We start from the raw sequence: 17,159 nt of genomic DNA, 5'->3' as shown, positions 1-17,159 counted from the left end.
ATGTTGGGTTTCTTTTATATAGTACAACTTTCAATAAAGCATAAGACGTGCTTACTAGCAGACCTAAATTTATCTTTGGTTTCTTTGTAATAAGAAATCAAAGCAAAAAAAAGAAAGAAAGAAAAGCCAAAGCAGATAAACCTGTATTTAGTAATCAATGCCCTAGTATTCTATGTTATTTGGAAAAGACTTAGATATTTAATGAATATAACCCACTTTATCATCTAACTTAGCAAAACTTCAGTTTCAGGTTAATAAAGATTGTAAAAGCTATAAACCTTTTTGTTTACTCAACCTACTTGTTCTTAACAATCACCCATGAAAACTTTGTGAAACAGACAAAATTAACCATCATTTTCAGTCCTCTTTTTGTTGACAAACCGCAACAGAGATAATACGAGCTTATTTGATTTTGAGTAAACCTTGGTAGAATAAAAGTGTTAGGTTTGCTGCTGATCACTCTAAAGACATGCCTCTTTCAGTTAAACCAACAAACTTAAATTAGCGTTAATACCAAATTATTTAGCTGCGTCCACTAAAAAGTCATCGATTTGTGGCCCGTTGGGCACTGTTGTGGGGAAATCTGAGGTAGACAGTTTAAGTCCAGAGGAGCCCCTGGGCCCCTTCATGTTGAATTGGGAGGTGCTTTAATTTGAACCTCGTAAGGAGGTAGCACAAAAGTTTGGGGTGTTTTGTGCTCCTTGACAGTGAAGGTAGGAGGCACAGGGCTTGTATAGGAGCTGGCTACTCAAGCCCTTCATGTGGTGGTGCAGGTGGTGGTGCAGAAACAGGAGGAAGAAGAGGCGAGGGCAGAGGTGGTAGGGGTGCAGCTGGCAAGGCTGGAGGCAGATTTAAGGTTTGAATTAACTTTCCTTTACCTCTGTCTCCTATCTCTCCCTCCCGCAAAACAGGCTTTTCTTCTGTACTGTTTTTTTAAAATATGTCCTGGGGCGCCTGGGTGGCTCAGTCGGTAAAGGATCCAACTTTGGCTCAGGTCACAATCTCACCTTTATTGAGTTCAGCCCCGCATCAAGCTCTCCAGTGCAGAGCCTGCTTGGGATTCTGTCTTTCCCTCTCTCTGCCCCTTCCCCACTGGCTCGCGCGCTCTCTTTCTCTCACAATAAATACATAAACTTTAAAAAATCAAATAAAATATGTCCTAATGGATTTTGGGAGGGGGGTGGAATAGGAGTATTCCCCATCTTCCTAGGCAAAAGTTCAGAAAGAACTATAAATGAAGTCCAGAGTACCCCTGTTAACATTTTTTTCTCCTGAAAAGTTGGAGCTTCACTAAGTGAACTAAACGGCTTTCTTGATACGCTAAGAGAATCAAACCAAACCCCCCTACTTGTTACATTTTTTTAATGTTAGTAATTTTTGAGAGAGAGACAGAGACAGAGAGACAAAGACAGCGACAGAGCACAAACAGGGGAGGGGCAGAGAGAGAGGGAGACACAGAATCTGAAACAGGCTCCAGGCTCTGAGCTATCAGCACAGAGCCTGATGTGGGGTTCAAACCCATAGACTGCGAGATCATAACCTGAGCCGAAGTCAGACACTTAACTGACTGAGCCACCCAGGCGCCCCAAAATCCCCTATTTGAAGGCAACCGAATGGGAACAAGGGATTCAAGAAAGTCATTCTGTGGCCAACTTTTCTCTTAGCTTAACATACACCCAGGCCAGTCAGTGTTACAATGAAAAAAGTCATTTCCTGTGGATATGGGTCATAGCTGTAAGTATGCCCATCAGACAGAATTCACCCCAGTGGCTCTGACATGGGACAAAATAAAGGATGGTCCTCCCATCCTTATACAGATTCCAGAAACAGACAGACAGATGAGGTACCTCTCAGCCAGACAGATTCCCCTCCTTCAAGGACAGCCTGTCTATGGAGTCACTTCTGAGTTATTCCTCTTTGGAGCTGAATGAATGACTTAGTCACTCATATTTCTTGCCAAAAAATTTATTCAAGCCTTATATTACTAACATCAATTAGTATAATGCCAATATAAAACAATAAACCCATTAACTTTAGCCCCTCTGGGTTATTCCCACAGAACATTACCAGTAACCCACAATAGCTAGAATAAAAGTCAGGACTGTCAATGCAAATTGAGAAGGTCCAGATATCAGGAGACTATGTGAATACACCTGTGAGATGCTGCAAAGCCAGAGAGGCACAAAGGGCCTTTGCTGGCACCGAATGCCAAGTTCCATGGACCCTCAGGTGTTCTCAGGTAGTTGCTCTGCTATCCTGCCGACTATGTCAAGAAATGTCAATGCAAAATGAACAAACTTCTTTTTAATTAAAAAAAAATTAATTTAGATTTTTTAATTTCAATTTTTAATTTTTTTTTTTCAATTTTAAAGTAAAAGGAAACAAGTTCCATTTGAGCACAAGTTAGGATAATTGCTCAGAGTGCACAATCTTCACAAAGAAGAGAGTCCTTCAGGGAAGGAACGTTTGGTGCAGGGTTAACATAAAAAGTTACAAATCATTAAACAAAGGACATTTCAGAAAGTAGTAGACCTCATCTTAACCTTCTAGTATGTGGAAGGCTATATGGCTTCTATCTCATGGGAAGTTGAGAGGTTTTACTCTTTATGTTAATGTTCCATTTTAGTTATTTTTTGAAGTTTATTTATTTTGAGAGAGAGAGAGAGAGAGAGAGAGAGAGAGAGAGAATGCAAGCATGAGCAAGGGAGGGGAAGAGAGAGAGAGGAAGAGAAAGAATCCCAAGCAGGCTCCATGCTCAACACTGAACCGGACACGAAACTCAATCTCATGACCGACCATGAGCCAAAATAAAGAGTCGGATGCTCAACCAACTGAGCCACACAGGCGCCCCCATTTTAGTTATTTTTAAAATGAAGCAGATGTACAATGTATGCTCAGGGTAGAAATAGAGCCCAGGCTCTGAGGTTTTGTCAAGTCATTTTGACCTTAGTAAATGTTAAAGTATAGCTTCTTTGGGAGCCCAGGTATTATTTAGGTGGTCTTCACAGAGACAATGAGATCTAACTGGGTGACAAATCTGACTAGAGAGGCAACAGGGAAGTCCACATGGTTCCTCTCCCCACATGTGAGAACAGAGGATGGAGAAGTACCCAGGAGTTTCTTTTTTTTTTTAATCTTCTTTTTTAAAAATTTTTAATGTTTATTTTATTTTATTTTATTTTTTATCTAATAATTTATTCATTTTTTATAATTTATATCCAAGTTAGCACATGGTGCAACAATGATTTCAGGAGTAGATTCCTTAATGCCCCTTACCCATTTAGCCCATCCCCCCCTCCCCCAACCCCTCCAGTAACCCTCTGTTTGTTCCCCATATTTAAGAGTCTATTATATTTTGTCCCCTTCCCTGTTTTTATATTATTTTTGTTTCCCTTACCTTATGTTCATCTGTTTTGTCTCTTAAAGTCCTCATATGAGTGAAGTCATATGATTTTTGTCTTTCTTTGACTGACTAATTTCACTTAGCGTAATACCCTCCAGCTCCGTCCATGTAGTTGCAAATGGCAAGATTTCATTCTTGATTGCCGAGTAATACTCCATTGTATATATATACCACATCTTTATCCATTCATCCATCGATGGACATTTGGGGTCTTTCCATACTTTGGCTATTGTTGATAGTGCTGCTATAAACATTGGGGTGCATGTGTCCCTTCGAAACAGCACACCTGTATCCCGTGGATAAATGCCTAGTAGTGCAATTGCTGGGTCATAGGGTAGTTCTATTTTTAGTTTTTTGAGGAAGCTGCATACTTTTTTCCAGACTACCTGCACCAGTTTGCATTCCCACCAGCAGTGCAAAAGAGATCCTCTTTCTCCACATCCTTGTCAACATCTGTTTTTGCCTGAGTTATGTTAGCCATTCTAATGTTAGCCATTCTGACAGATGTGAGGTGGTATCTCAATGTGGTTTTGATTTGTATTTTCTGGATGATGAGTGATGTTGAGCATATTTTCATGTGTCGGTTGGCCATCTGGATGTCTTCTTTGGAGAAGTGTCTATTCATGTCTTTTGCCCATTTCTTCACTGGATTTTTTTGGTTTTTGGGTGCTGAGTTTGATAAATTCTCTATAGATTTTGAATACTAACCCTTTATCTGATATGTCATTTGCAAACATCTTCTCCCATTCTGCTGGTTGCCTTTTAGTTTTGCTGATTGTTTCCTTCGCTGTGCAGACGCTTTTTATTTTGATGAGGTCCCAATAGTTCATTTCTGCTTTTGTTTCCCTTGCCTCCGGAGGTGTGTTGAGTAAGAAGTTGCTGTGGCCAAGATCAAAGAGGTTTTTGCCTGCTTTCTCCTTGAGCATTTTGATGGCTTCCCGTCTTACATTTAGGTCTTTCATCCGCTTTGAGTTTATTTTTTGTGTATGGTGTAAGATAGTGGTCCAGGTTCATTTTTCTGCATGTCGCTGTCCAGTTTTCCCTGAACCATTTGCTGAAGAGACTCTTTCCACTGAGTATTCTTTCCTGCTTTGTCAAAGATTAGTTGGCCATATGTTTGTGTGTCCATTTCTGGGTTCTCTGTTCTGTTCCACTGATCTGCATGTCTCTTTTTCTGCTACCCAGGAGTTTCAAAGAAAGTAACAAAATAGGGAATATCCAGGTTGGAAGTGGGCAGTGGGCAGAGCATAGGGAGCTGGAAGAAGGGAAGGAAGAAGGAGAAAGAAAGAAAGAAAGAAAGAAAGAAAGAAAGAAAGAAAGAAAGAAAGAAAGAAAGAAAGGAAATGTCTTTCCACCCATCCCACAGGGATGTCTATTCAGGCAAAATAACCAAACAGTGGCCAGGGGAGGAAGGCACTTTATGACAGAGTCAGCCTCAACCCGCCTTCCTGCAAGTGTCTATTCAGGCAACTCACAGAGGAGAGGGGGAAAATGGGGTTTCCGGTGACTATCAGATTTCCAGCCACTACATGATGTGAGGGTTACACATCCATTTGTCTCACCTGTGGGACCCAAGTCTGTGGGTGCCATGCAGCCACCCCTACCTCTGCTGGTCAGTTACAGGGCCCAGGGCACGCTCGCACAGGCTAATCAGGATAAATCTGTAGCCATCTTGTAGCCACCCCAGAGCATGAGAAGGAGGGGAAAGAACCTGCAAAAGAAGAGAGAGGTTTGGAGGTGATGAGGGAAGGAAATTGGGAAGGAAGAGAAAAGGGAAGAGTGTGCATGAAGGAGAGTAGTGGGAACCACGGGACACAGGAGACAGCCTTAGGTTGTGCAGGGACACTGCAACAGACGTTCAGGAGTTGGCTAGTCAGCTGCATCTGACTGCCCCCAGGGGTCCCATACTCTCTCCTTGAGAGGGAAAAAGAACCCCTGGGGTCCTGGCAGAGTCCCCCAAAATACGATACCAAACTGGGTCCTTGGGTCTACTGAATAGTAGAAGTTGACAAGGGGCCAAATGTAAGTTTCAGGCAAGGCTTTATCAGGGCTTGTGCTCAGCACAGGGGAGATGGCACAGAGGAAAGTGTCCTCAGGCTGACTCCCCAAGGAGAGGGCAGGGAGAATTTTTTAAAGACACTTAGGTGGGAAAAGGGTGACATCTAAGCACGTTAAAGTGAGGATTTATTAGCACCTGTGCACCTAAAGGTCATGCTTCTTCATGTGTCTTGTGTCTAATTAATATGTTCAATCTCCACCCCTGGGGGTGATTTTTAGTATTATAATGAGGGGAAAGTTGATGAAAGGTCAGTGCTGGGGTTGACCTCTGTGCAAACTGGTTTGGTCTTGTCTTCACCAGTCTTTGTAGTAGGTATCCTCCCTCCACTTCCCTGAAAGGTGTGCTACTCAGGAGGCATAGAGTTTGAGCTTTTATTTATTTATTTATTTATTTATTTATTTATTTATATGCTGGATTTTGTGGTCAGGTTGGAGGGGATCTGAGTCCAGTTCCTGCTCTGTTCCATCCCTATTTGTGATATTGTTTAAAAAGTTTATTTATTTTGAGAGAGAGAGAGAGATAATGCACAAAGCAGGGGGTGGGCAGAGAGAGAGAGAGAGAGAGAGAGAATCCCAAGGAGGCTCTGCATGTTAGCGCTGAGCCTGCTCTATCCCATGAACTGTGAGATCATGACCTGAGTGGAAATCAAGAGTCAGACACTTTACTGGCTGAGCCACCCAGGCACCCTGCTATTTGTGATGCTTGTAAGTTGCATCTATTCTATACTGGGGCTTTCTGTTTTATCAGAATAAACTTCCCCTTTGATAACAAAGACATTCTATTTTGTATAAAATTCTCATTCTAGCTGACTTTTTTAAGCTAAGTATATCTTTTTTTTTTTTTTTTAAGGATTAGAGTAGTAACAAGATTTATTATATTAAAATAAGATTAAAGCTCACTAAGTTTTGTCTTAGCTTTCCAGATAAGACTTTCTAAAGTATAATAGAGTTACCATGATGAAAAAGAAAGATCACTGGCTCAGAAATCACCTTTTTTTTTTTTTTTTTTTTTTAATTTTTATTTTTTTATTTTTATTTATTTATTTATTTTTATTTATTTTTTTTTATTTTTTAATATATGAAATTTACTGTCAAATTGGTTTCCATACAACACCCAGTGCTCATCCCAAAAGGTGCCCTCCTCAATACCCATCACCCACCCTGCCCTCCCTCCCACCCCCCATCAACCCTCAGTTTGTTCTCAGTTTTTAACAGTCTCTTATGCTTTGGCTCTCTCCCACTCTAACCTCTTTTTTTTTTTTTTCCCTTCCCCTCCCCCATGGGTTTCTGTTACGTTTCTCAGGATCCACATAAGAGTGAAACCATATGGTATCTGTCTTTCTCTGTATGGCTTATTTCACTTATAAGCTAAGTATATCTTAAGAGTGTCAATTCTTTAAATAATTATTGTAAAAAGACAACCTGATTCCTAGAAACATATAAACTATCAAAATTGAAACAGGAAGAAATGGGAACGAACAGACTGATAACCAGCAAAGAAACTGAATCAGTAATCAAAAAAACTCCCAACAAACAAAAGCCCAGGGCCAGGTAGCTTTGCAGGCGAATTCAACCAAACATTTAAAGAAGAGTTAATGCCTATTCTTCTCAAACTATTCCAAAAAATAGAAAAGGAAGGAAAACTTCCAAATTCATTCTATGAGGCCAGCATTACCCTGATACCAAAACCAGATAAAGACTCCACTAAAAAAGAGAACTGCAGACAAATATCCTTGATAAAAATGGATGCAAAAATTCACAGGAAAATACTAGCAAACCGAATCCAACAATACATTTTAAATCATTTGAGAGAGAGAGCACGAGCAGGGGAGAGACAGAGAGAGAGGGACAGAGGATCCGAAGCAGGCCCCACACTAACAGCAGCATGCCCATGCAGGGCTCTCACGAACTGTGAGATCATGACCCAAGCCAAAGTCAGATGCTCAGCCAACTGAGCCACCCGCTCAGGCACCATCATTCACCCTGATCAAGTGGAATTTATTCCTGGGTTGTAAAGATGGTTCAATATTCACAAATCAATCATGAAACACCACATCAATAAAAGAAAAGAACCATACGATCATTTCAATAGAGGCAGAAAAAGCATTTGACAAAGTATAGCATACATTTGTGATAAAAACCCTCAACAAAGTAGGTTTAGAGGGAATATACCTCAACATAATAAAGGCTATATACGAAAAACCCACAGCCAATATCATCCTCAGTAGGGAAAAACTGTGAGCTTTTCCTCTATGGTCAGGAACAAGACAGGGATGTTCACTCTCACCACTGTTATTTAACATAATACTGGAAGTCTTAGCCACAGCAATCAGACAACAAAAATAAGTAAAAGTCATACAAATCAGTGAGAAGAAGTCAAACTTTGGCTATTTGCAAATGACATGATACTCTATATAGAAAACCCTAAAGACTCCACTATAAAACTGCTAGAACTGATACACGAATTCAGTAAAGTTGCAGAATACAAAATCAACATGCAGAAATCTGTTGCATTTCTAGACACCAATAATGAAACAGCACAAAGAGAAATTAAGGAATCAATACCATTTACAATTGCACGAAAAACTATAAGATACCTAGGATTCAGCCTAACCAAAGAGCTGAAATACCTGTACTCTAAAAGCTATAAAACACTAATGAAAGAATTGAAGATGACACAAAGAAATGGAAAGACATTCCATACTCATGGATTGGAAGAACAAATATTGTTAAAATGTCTACACTACCCAAAGCAATCTACACATTTAATGCAATCTCTATTAAAATACCAACAGCATTTTTCACAGAGCTAGAACAAACAATCCTAAAATCTATAGGAACCACAAAAGACCCCTAATAGCCAAAGCAACCTTCAAAAAGAAAAGCAAATCTGGAGGCATAACAATTCTGGACTTCAAGTTATATTACAAAGCTGTAGTGATCAAGACGATATGGTACTGGCACAAAAATAGACATAGATCAATAAAACAGAATAGAAAAATCCAGAAAGCAAATACTCAATCTTTGCCAAAGCAGGAAAGAATATCCAATGGGAAAAAGTCTCTTTAACAAGTGGTGTTGGGAAAACTGGACAGCAATGTGAAAAGAATGAAACTGGATCACTTTCTTACACACACACACAAAATAAATTCATTATGAATTAAAGAACTAAATGTGAGACCTGAAAAATCCTAGACACCATAAAATCCTAGAGAAGAACACAGGCAGTAGTCTCTTTGACATCAGCTGTAGCAACTTCTTTCTAGATATGTCTCCTGAGGCAAGGGAAACAAAAGCAAAAATGAACTATTGGGATTTCATCAACATAAAAAGCTTCTGTACAGTGAAAGAAACAATCATCAAAACAAAAAGGCAGCCTATGGAGAATACATTTGCAAATGACATATCTGATAAAGGGTTAGTATCCAAAATATATAAAGAACTTATCAAACTCAATACCTAAAAAACAAATAATCCAATTTAAAAATGGGCAGAAGACATGAATAGGCATTTTTCCAAAGACTTACAGATGGCCAACAGACACATGAAAAGATGCTCAACACACTGATCATCAGGGAAATGCAAATCAAAAGCACAAGATAACACCTAACACCTGTCAGAATGGTTTAAACCAGCAACACAAGAAACAACAGGTGTTGGTGAGAATGTGGAGAAAGAGGAACACTCTTGCACTGTTGGTGGGAATGCAAACTGGTACAACCACTCTAGAAAACAGTATGAAGTTTCCTCAAAAAGTTAAAAACAGAACTGCTCTATGATCCAGCAATTGCACTACTAGGTATTTACCCAAATGATACAAAAATACTAATGCGAAGGGACACATGCACCCTGATGTTTATAGCAGCATTATCTACAATAGCCAAACTATAGAAACAGCCTAAGTGTCCATTGACTGATGAATGGATGGAGAAGATACGAGATATGTATATTTTGTACACTATATCTATATGTAGATATAGATATTACACAGCCATAAAGAAGAATGAAATCTTGCCATTTGCAATGACGTAGATGACAGTATTATGTTAAGTGAAATAAATCAATCAGAGAAAGACATATACCATATGATTTCACTTCTATGTGGAATTTAAGAAGCAAAACAAATAAACAAAGGGTGGGGGGTGGGGAGAGAGAGAGGCAAACCAAGAAACAGACTCTTAACTATAGAAAATTGGTTATCGAAAGGGAGGTGGGGTGGGGGGATGGGTTAAATAGGTGATAGGGAGTAAGGAGGGCACTTGTTGTGATGAGCACTGGGTGCTGTATGGAAGTGATGACTCACTATATTGTACACTGGAAACTAATATTATACTGTATGTTATCTAACTAGAATTTAAATAAAAACCTAGGGTTGCCTGGGGGCTCAGTCGGTTAAGCTTCCAACTCTTGATCTCAGCTTAGGCCTTGATCTCAGGTTTGTGAGCTTGAGCCCCATATTGGGCTCCGTCCTGGGTATGAAGCCTACTTAAAAAAAATTTAACTAAAACTTAAAAAAGTAGTAAAAAAAAAAAAAAAGACAACCTGATTGGTCTGAATAAAATTGAACAAATGAATGTTCCAACAAGCTGGATTATAGCATTCTTGCCTGTGTTTTATTATTTTGGTACAGTAATAATTATAAACAAATATCCAACACACAAATGTTAGACAAGTTACAGTTCATTGTCATAAGGTTAAGGAAGGTTGTCATCTCCCCAGTTCCTCATAGAAGATGCTCGTGGCTATTGGCATTAGAATTTTGCCTGTATAGGTGAAGGCCTGATAGGTTGCGGGAAGCCCCAGGTGGGGACTGACCAGGCCTCGAATACTCCTATGTGTCACCCCGGAGTCCATATGGTTGTGAGGTCACCTAGATTTGAGATACAACTTGTAATTATGTCACATATGTCATTTTGCCATTTGTCTGCACCCGCATTTATCCTGCCACCATGTAACAATGGCCACTGTGTCCTTTGTTGTGCTGCTAATTTGTTATCGTAAGACCTAGGAGGAACTGTGCACTCAAGCCTGAGTTGGGCAAAGCCCAACTATTATTCTTCACGTTTTATGATTAGGATATGGGGACCAAAAATGTTAAGCAATTTGCCCAAGGTCATGAGTGCATCAATCTCTCAGAGCTGTACTGTTCAATACGACAGCTTTGTGCTACTGTCACATGTGACTGTTGCTATGAGTACTCGGTGTGTGGCTGGTCCAAATCGAGATGTACTATAAGTGTAAACTCTGTCTTGGGCTTCAAAACTGAGTCTGAAGAAAGAATGTAAACTATATCTTTCATAATTTTTTTGTATTGATTACATATTTAAATGATTGTTTGGGATACATTAAGCAAAATATATTATTCAAACTCTTTTCACCCTTTTATTTTTACCTTTTTAAAATGCAGCTACTAGACGATCTTAAATTACAAATGGGATTCACATTACATTTCAGCTGGACAGTAGTGTCACAGAACCTATCTCTTCATCTATAAGTGAAGTTTACAGTGAGAACACATGTAAAGTGCCCAAGTAGCAAGTGTTGTATAAATGGTTTTGTTCCTCCCCCCACCACATTTCCTCACCAGAACACCCAAGCGTCATGACTTTGACATAGGTGAATTTCTAGAGGCTTTAATAGGAACATTGTTCTTCTGTTTCCATCCAGATTCCTCTTCAGCAAGGGCATGTTTTTAGTCATGAGTTATTCGAAATCTTACGGTGTACAGTTTGTAAATAGCAAGTCAGAAATCTGAAAACTCAGGCCAAGATCCTGAAACTGCCTTACCTACAGCAGAAGCATAAGAGAATGTACCCATTCATAAACTTGCCACAGATGCCGGTAAAAAGATGGACTGACATGTAGGCAGGAAATGCACACAGGGTAATTCATTGCCATTGAAGCTCACTGAGCATCTATCTGGTCGTGATATGAATTATTTATGGATTTCCCTTTGGCACCTTTCTGTTGCAGGTTAATGTCAGGACAGGACCTGCACTTCCCTCTCCGGCCCCCCTGCTGAGCAGCTATGTACAGGGTCAGTGCCCCATCCTAGAACTGGCTGTCCTCCAAGTGGACCCAGCAACTGGCCGCTACAATTAGGCTTACTTGTCCAACTGCCAGAAGATGGATGAATTCATCCAGCAGCCAGCCCAGTACTCCTGAACGAGGAACTTGAGATAATTTATAGAATTGATTTATGCTGTTCCTCTTTCCACAAGAATTTGTGGTGGCTATATGATATAAGTGGACTTTTGTTGAATTTACACAACTGTCCTCTAATTCCATGTTTCTGACGTCCCAGTCAGGAATGACAAATTCCTATGCAGTATGCTACAGTGCCCAGCAGTTACAGTGATGAAGAGTAAGGCAACAGGGAGTGGTGTGAAGAATGCCGGGCCCTCCAGACCCAAGCAGGTCATTGCCTTGTGAGGATGCACATCTGGGGCTGTTACATACTCTGATTTTTCACAAGAAGTCAAATTCCCAGATTTTAATGTGGAAATCTCATGATTTTAAAACTTGGGGACTGGGGCGCTTGGGTGGCTCAGTCAGTTGAGCATCTGACTTTGGCTCAGGTCATGATCTCGCGGTTCATGGGTTCGGGCCCCGCATCGGGCTCTGTGCTGACAGCTTGGGGCCTGGAGCCTGCTTCATACATATTCTGTGTCTCCCTCTCTCTCTGCTCCTCCCCTGCTCACACTCTGTCTCTCTCTCAAAAGTAAATAAAGATTTTAAAAATAATAATAATAATAAAAAAAACTTGAGGATTAAGGGAATCCTTCCATTGATCCAATTCAACCAGGCTGTTTATAATTTCTGATCTTGTTTGTTTACCTATATAAATGGCAGACCTTTGTGGGAAGGTACTGTAACTGTTATTCTCCCATATTCTTTTTTGTTCTCTCTCCCCCTCACCACACCATGCACATTGCATATAGCATTTGTATCAGTTATGATTTCCAGGACTAGACACTAATTTGCCACCTTAATCATTAGTGTTCCAGATTCTTCTTTTTTGTGCGTACTTCTCCTTGTTACTCGAAATTCTCCAGACACCGAGAGAAGAGGAAGTATGAACAGGAGTCAGTAATGGGTCTTTTCTGACAATACATCCTCATCTGTAAGACAGTGGGGGCAAAGCTCCCTTTGCATGGTTTATGTATAGCATTGCCAAGGCATGGCCCAGGGGGCAGTGGCTTAGGAGAGAAGAAGGGAGAAATTCCAGGTCAGGATTCAGAATTCCTCTCCTTCTGATTGAAGATAGTGCTAAAATAATAAAGGCATGCCTGACCCATCTCCATTCACCCTACCCTATTCCCAGCTCTCCATGGGCCACCCATCTCTGGCAATATGCTCCCTTATCTGGGACTTGTTTTGGGATGAAGGCCTCCTGCCTTCTAATGCTCTCCCCCATTCAACCAGACACTTTGTCTTTGATGACATGCCCTGAGGTCCCAGAGAAGCCTAGGCTATGTCTGCATAAGTCAACAAGACCTTAAGTAAAATTTAGTTAGGTAACTGGCTATGTTGAGCCTAACAGGTCATTTGTTTGGTTTTTGTGCCTTTGTTTGGTTTTGTAGTATTGAGAAAGTCACAAACTGAGTTCTGTCCATAGGAAGTCACTCCAGACCACTTTCTTACTGATGCTGTGAAGCCAAAATTTTGAGAACTACAATGTAGCTATAAAAGATATTAATTTTAAGGAATTGAAAGAAGACAGCTGTATTTTTCAGGAAATGAATTAAGAAACACTCAGTGAAGCAATATATGCTTCCACCTATGCAAAAGCCCAGACACACAGCAGAAGTCTGCCATGTTTGTGCACTCATGGGCCACGCCACGAGCAGATAGATACAATGCTGATGGCGGGGGGGGGGGGGGGGGGCGGGGTGGGGATCAGACTGAGTTCTGCCACAGTGCATCTACTTTACTGGTAAAAACACAGGAAGAACAACTTCCTGTGAAACTCCAACTTGGTAGATGAAACATGTGATACAGAGTGCAAAGTTTTACTACTTTCAGAGAAATCCAGTGCACAAACAGAATTTGTTCCTTATGACCTTTGTCCACCCAGTCTTGGAGCTCATGGCCCTTCCTTAGATTTCTTCAGCTAATGACACCAACACACACATTCCAAAATTCTCTGTAGGGAACAGGGGAACGGCCTGATCCCCATTTTTTAGGATATGGGTATTCAGAGACCATGTTTTGTATTTGAGGACACATTTTTTGCCTCCATATTTTGTTTTTACTACATGGTCTACATTTTCTGATGCAGGACATGTCTTGATGCTTGACCTTTTCTGTTCTGGGTACACATTGCTTCCCAATCCCATAATTTGAGGTAGCACTTATAGCTTATGGAGTGTGGCAGTCTATTGTTTTAGGCATCCCAGGCTCTCTGTGGGTATATCTCCAGGTGTGTAGTGACTAGGGGCTGTGGCTGATTTTCTTCCAATTCCAGTCCCCACAGAGGCAATATTAGAGAAACAGTCATACAGAAAAACACAATCACATAACTTGGTGTTCAGTAGGAAAATCTATGTTTCCCTAAACTGAATGTGCTTTCCTTCAGCCATCTGGTGCTCCATGTTTTTTGGCATTGCTTCCCTTAATGTTCACCTCATCTTCATGATAACACAGGAGTGGGCATTTTGAAAATATGCCCCCTGGTCACAGTACAGACTGGGCTCCAGGCTGGAGCTGGACATTCACAGTGCCTTTGTCAGGTCCAATCTCCAAGCCACAGTTGAGTGGTCCTGGGATGGTGTCTTGACCCATGTGAGCCAATCACCCTCCTCCCCTGGAATTTTAAGACTGGAAATGAGAAAAAAACGAGTGTCTTCCCAGTGGATAAAATTGTACAGAGAACTATGTAGACAGAGGCAGGTATGCAGTCAGCAAGAAGGAAGCCACACACGGAGAGATGCAGAGCTGAGGCATCCCAGGGGTGTTTGGGTTCAGCTGTTCCTGAGGCTGTCTTCATCCCTACTCTCCTACAGCTTCTAACCTAGCAATTGTCCATAAAATCCCCTTTTTGGCTAAATCTTGTTCTAATTGGGTTCCAGCACTTACAACCAAAGTTGTCCTAATCATTACAGTGAAGTTAGGTCATGCGCAATCAATATAAACAAGTATACAGTAAATTGCATTTTACCTCAGGGGTATGTTCCTAAAGACCTTTTGACACTTTATACTGGATGGTATTTGCTTCCTGGCCAAGATGGCACTACCATGTATCATTACTATAAATAGTGTGCAGGGGCGCCTGGGTGGCTCAGTCGGTTGAGCGTCCGACTTCAGCTCAGGTCATGATCTCACGGCTCGTGAGTTCGAGCCCCGCGTCGGGCTCTGTGCTGACAGCTCGGAGCCTGGAGCCTGTTTCAGATTCTGTGTCGCCCTCTCTCTGACCCTCCCCTGTTCATGCTCTGTCTCTCCCTGTCTCAAAAATAAATTAAAAAAACGTTAAAAAAAAAATTTAAATAGTGTGCAATTTACTTGGCCCTCCAGCTTTGATTTGTGTCAAAGTTTGCAGGGTTGTTTTTCTTTTCCTTTTTCTTTTTTTAAGTAGTCAGAATTTGGGGTTGGGGTGGGATTTTTGGTGGCTATAAAAGGTGTCCAAAAATTCTTCTACATTTCTCCTGTCAAAAGACTTTATAGATACAATTTCCCAAAGTAGTGGTATTAATTACCCTCCCATCAGCAGTATAGAAGGTTTCCAGTTACTCCATATTTTCAGCAATACTTGGTATTGTCAGTCTATTTTATTTGAGTTCTTTGATACCATTATGCAATGGATATCCAATGGTATCACATTATAGTTTTACTTTGTATTTTCCTAATGACTAAGAAAATTGAGCACTTTTTCATATATTTATGGCTATTTGGAGACTGTATTTCATTAAGTGTCTGTTCAAGTCTTCAGCCCATTTTCCTATTGGGTTGACTGCCTCTTAGTGACTGATTGAGGTTCATTGTATACTCTGGACATAAGTCCACCTTACATACATGGTGCAAATATCTTCTCCCACACGTGGCTTTCTTCTTCATTCTATTATTAGTGTCTTTTGGCGAACAGGAGTTTTTTATTTTAACAAAAATGAAAAGAAAAACCTTCCAATTTTTTTCTTTCATGGTTAGTGCTTTTTATATTTTGTTTGAGAAATCTTTGCCCCAAGGTATGAAGTTATTCTCCTATGTTTGCTTCTCAAGATTTTATTGTTTTACTGGTCCCAGTTCGGTCATACATCCACCCTTGGGTCTGATTTTATACAGAGTTTGTGTGCCCCACATCAACAGCTCTTAATTATCATTCTAACTAGAAACACGCTGGGTGGCTGAGGATGAAGATCATCTGTGAACCATTGCATTTGGCCGTATGTAACAAACATTGGGAAAGTGGTGGCTTAAATAGAGTAGGGCAGTAGTTCTCAACTTTTGCTGTGCACTAGAATCATCTGGAAGCTTTAAAACAAAAAACCTGCATGCCCAGGCTGTACCCCATATCAGTTACATCAGAATGTTTTGAGGTGAGATCCAGGCAACAATAATTTTTAAATCTCTTCTGATGAGTCCTATGGGCAGCTCAAGCTGGGAACCACCAGTTAGGGTTTACTTTTCTTTTACATGACAAGAAGTCTGAAGTTAGGCAGTTCAAGGCTGGTGTGGCAGCTTCACAAAGCATTAAGAAACCAGATTCCTCCTAACCTTGAGCTTTACTATCCCTGGGGGTGTAGTCAAAAAATAACAGCTAAAGCACCAGCCATTGGGTCCCTATTTCACACAATAGGAAGGAGGAAGGTTGAGGGTAAAAGTCTTCACTTAATAATTTCTGTGTAACTGTCAATGGCAGGAACTTCATCGTATTGTCACCCACATCTGAAAGGGAGATTGGGAAATGTATTTATTAAGTTGGGATATTTCTGTTCCCAAAAAGATCAGGGTTCTGTTAGTAAAGAAAAGTGGAGAATTGATATTGGAAAGGCAACTGTTTCTGCTGTGAGTCTGCTTATGAAACAAAACCAACAGATACCCATTCGAGAGAGTTGTCTTCATATCCCTGGGACCCCTTCAGTGTATAGTGGCAGAAACACATATGCCACACAATCTAATTATAACTGAAATAAAAGTGTGTTTTCTAAAAAGATCAAGACATATTAAACCATATTTTTACATATGTCTTATTGAAAAAGAGGTCTTCAGCTTAAAGAGCTATATTTCTTTTCTCAGACATTTTTATTGCATGAGGCCCCTTGTGATTTAAAAATCATATTTTTTTCTGAATAGTATCAGGAAAGAGAATCAAAAATGGTCATGTGTTTTTGAGAAAAACTATGATAAGGTACTGTTGGCCAGGCAGGATACAGCACACCCGTGGCAGGCTTTGAGTGCCATGCTCCAGAGTTTGGGGCTCATCCTCTGCAGTGGATGGAGCACTCCTTACCCCCAACCACTCCCCAGTCCTTCTCTCCAATAAAGACTAACTTATTGCCAGGTGTGCCCCAGTTTTTGGTTCTAGTTCTTGGTTCCATCCCTCAGGAAGCTCAGATGTATCCCTTTTGTATGTCTAAGCTAGACGGCAAGGGTTTCTGTAACCCTTTGCTGGAAGGCTGATGTTAAGAGGTCTTGTCCTAACGAGGAGGCAGGAGAAATGAGATCAAATGCCTGTGCCGGTTGTGTGAAACAGACAGATGGG

The sequence above is a fragment of the Neofelis nebulosa genome, chromosome 9, assembly GCF_028018385.1.
Source record: "Neofelis nebulosa isolate mNeoNeb1 chromosome 9, mNeoNeb1.pri, whole genome shotgun sequence".
Classification (NCBI taxonomy): Eukaryota; Metazoa; Chordata; class Mammalia; order Carnivora; family Felidae; genus Neofelis; species Neofelis nebulosa.
Note: the sequence above shows the minus strand (reverse complement) of the source record.